At 43.1% G+C, this 3,763-nt stretch overlaps 1 pseudogene; it reads right to left on the bottom strand.

The window, feature by feature from the left end:
* Positions 1-360: 360 nt before the first annotated feature.
* On the bottom strand, positions 361-1,286 carry LOC101659507 (annotated as a pseudogene).
* Between the last annotated feature and the right edge of the window lie 2,477 nt (positions 1,287-3,763).

Raw genomic sequence — 3,763 nt, 5'->3', positions numbered from 1 at the left:
TTCTACTTACTATGTCATGTGATATTTTACAATGTCCGGCGGGCCAGTGCAGGTATGTGCATACGTCCGTCTAACATATACATATACAATTCAGTCTCTTTCCCACACATATACATACACAGATGATTATCTGAAGTTTGGTTTGGGGAAATTCTCAGATGCCGCTCCGGACAATTGGTTGAACCACGTTTGAACCCGCTTTCTTCACAAAAGATGGGAGAGAGAAGGAGATCAAAAGGTGGGTTTGGTGTGATGGAGACTCCTTGGTTGGATTGTATACTGCGATGAGTAGTTTTCTCTGTACATAGTAGCTCTGTGAGGGTGGACTCACTGGTATTCACGAAGAGCCTTGGTCGTGGATCACACGCTTATTGTCATGCTAGGGGAGTAACTCTCACTCTGAAAAGGATTTAAGAAATTCCCCCCATCTCGCCATCATCCCTTGGAGTGCCCGGCTGATTATTCAGGCTCATGTTATTGGGAAAATTCTTGGAAATACTGTCCATATCTCCTGAGCGTAAAGAGCCATTCATGTGATGTGACTCCATTCCTCCTAATCCAACCATTGGACCATCTGACCCAGGGCCCATTGGAAAATTAGGTCTGTTAGGTCCAGGAGGTACTGCATTCATTAAAGTGTACATATTGTCTCCAGAGTTGGTTGAATCTTCAGGACTAGGCATGATGGGTGTTCCTGGTGGCCCTCCACCTCCTGGAGGACCTACACAATTCCCAGGAGATGCTGAGGAGTATGGTATTGAATTGGCATTTGTTGGATTTGGCCAAGGTCTGCCACCACCTGGACTCATTCCAGGTATTCCAGGGCCACCTAAAGCATTCAGTGGGGTCTCATTGCACCTGCATAATTCTGTGGTCCTAAAGGCACCATTCCTCTTGGAGTAGTCATTCTCTGCATTGGCCCACCCATATTTGGGTGTCCTTGTTGTCGAGTTGGGTCCATTCCACTGGGATAACGGCTGACTTCCTGGGACACCTCCAAGTGCGTAATCACGGAAGGTTTTTGCTTCACTTGAGTGTTCACGTGTTTCCCGCCTTTCTGGAGCTGCACAGTAGAGATCCCAAAATACACACCACCAAGGATGTAAGAATCCTGGTGGATCCCCCAATGTGATGTTTTTTTCCCATCTTATCTCTGATAAAAATGTTTGGGCAGATTTCTGAGCTCCTACATGGAGCAGAGCTTCATATACGTCGAGTGCTAACTTCTCCCAGGCCTGGCTGTCGGACAGGACGGCACTGCTGTTACTCTTGCCTTTGCCGTACATGCTTGTCGAGTCTGAGCATATTTGACTCCAAACCCTATGATCTTTCCTCCAACACGCAATGCAGAAGAATGAATTTTAATACTTTTTGCCATTTTATTATGAAATAATTTTAGATTTACAGAAAAGTTCCCCCCCAAAGAAAAACCTAGAGTTCTCAGGTACTCTCCCCCTCAATGCAGTCTGAGCTAATGAATAAAACCTCCTCCCAAATGCTTATTAATATTATATAAAAATAAATTGAGTGCAAAAGTAAGATAGAGTTCAATATAAAATGATGATGGTTGATGGGAAACATTTTGAAATGGTAACTGTTTTTTGATATATGTATATTTGTATATCTATTTACTTCCACTGTAGGATAAATGAAAATTAAAAAATTAAATGGTAGCTCAGGTATAGTGAGAAATAGAATTACCTCAAAGTGAAAGAGGGACTGAGGCTAGATAAGACACAGAGGTTTTAAAACCTGTGATTTTTTTACCTTTAAAGTCTATCCACAAAGGGCAGTACTAGCCATAAGCCTTTGAGCTGCCATTCTATGAGTCAGAGTGTAAGTAGAGCTTGGGCTTCCTGTCAGTGAACTATGGAAGAGAAACATTACAAAGGCAGACCTGGAGAAATATTGAGAATGCTGCTCATCTACATCTTTGAAAAATAAAACACAGTTACCCACAAGACGTGTAATATTCCAAGGGGACTTTTATCAATAAGTGAAAGTACCGAGCAGAGGAAAACCTCATTTGAACACTCACAGAGTCATTCCATTTCTCCGTTGTTAAATTCATGTTATCAAGGAAACAATGTGTTTATCACTTATGCGGTACTGAGACTTTTGTTCCCCAAGTGAAATCATACTCTGCTTTCATTTAGTCCCGTTGACAAAAATGCTGGGCAAATCCTTTCAAGGACTGTACTTGTGCCACTGAGTGGCATTCAGGAGACCGAGGCCTGGCAGTGGCTGGTAAAAAGGTCCAGGTACTGCCTGGCTTGGCTGGCATCTCAGTACAGTCTGATTTCCCAGCAGACAAAGTGTCAGGGATGGTGGACACATGCAGGGAGGAGCAGGTGTTGACCTCTGATCCACAGCCTTCTGGCACACTCCCTGTTTATCTTCAATCGAAAAATCATTTATAGTAAATTGTTAATGTTCTCTTCATTGCGTTCTGTCCCTAATGCCACCTGCCGTCTGCCAGGTCTTTACATGTGGCCATAAAGACAATTCTCTCCTGAGAAGGAGCTGGAAATCTAACCTTAAAAGTGGACGACATTTTCCTTTTCCTGGGGTGTGAACATGAAAACTTTCACCAGCATTTTTGTACTGGGGAGAAGGACGGACATTTTTCTCCATGAAGCCAGAAGGTTCCGAATGCCAGGTGGAAGAAAACATTTCCCTACGAGGCTAAGACTATGAGCAGAGTCTGATCTGTAGCCGTGTGACTTTAGACCAATTGCTCAACAGTCCTGGGTAACATCTGTCCTGTCATGTTTAAAAAAGAACGATAATTAAATAAAAAACAAAACATAAACTCTTTGCCTTTGAGTAGTGTCCCACTCAAGGGGACCCCATGCACCCTTGGGTGGACTTGAACTACCAACTTTTGGGTTAGCCACCAAGCACTTATGTGGCTTTGTGCCGCCCAGGGACTCCGGAATCATAGTTGTTTCTTCCTAGTAAGGTGGTGATGAGGGCTGAAGGCTTCAACAATAAATAGAACTGCTCACAGTAGAGGTTCACAAAAAACGAGTGCTGGCCACGCTGCTCCGTCTTCCCAGTGCTGTGTCTTGCATTACATGGAGAACAACTGGCTCCATCTAGTATGTACTTTTCGCATATTAACTGTGCGATTGGGGGAAATCAGACTAAACTCTGCTCGCCTTCAGTTGGGAAGATCACTGAGAGAGCACAGGATAAATATATGGGAGTGATATGTGTACCTCAGCAAAGACGCATTTCTTTACAGTCTCTTACCAACAGCAAAACATTTGAGAACCTGGTACTCTGTCATAAAACTACCCACAAAGCCATTTTGGGATTGAAAACCCATGTTCATCTAAATCAGCATTTCTCAATCTGTGGGTCGTAACCCCTTTCACAGGGTCACCCAGTTCATAACAGTAGCAAGATTACAGTGATGAAGTAGCAATGAAAATAATTTTATGGTTGGGGGGTCACCACACCATGAGGACTGTATGAAAGGGTTGCCGCATGAAGAAGGTGGGGAACCACTGCTCTAAATACTTGAATTAAGTCTTTAAGATCACTATTGTTAAGCACAAGGAAGAGAGACCTCCACCCTGGAAAGAGAATCGCAGTTTTACAAGTATGATCATGAAATGGCCACTTGTCAGCCATTAAATTTGAGAAAAATGTTAAAACGAAGGGCCTAAAGAAACAAGACATTTTCCCCAAAGCAATGGGTTTGGAATGACACTTCACAAATACTGCAACCCAAGCAGTATTTTATTCCTCTGATTAA

The sequence above is a fragment of the Echinops telfairi genome, unplaced genomic scaffold (assembly GCF_000313985.2).
Source record: "Echinops telfairi isolate 266 unplaced genomic scaffold, ASM31398v2 ScPeMD7_3;HRSCAF=10, whole genome shotgun sequence".
Lineage (NCBI taxonomy): Eukaryota > Metazoa > Chordata > Mammalia > Afrosoricida > Tenrecidae > Echinops > Echinops telfairi.
The sequence above is the reverse complement of the archived record's forward strand: the minus strand, read 5'-3'. Positions and strand labels throughout refer to the sequence as shown.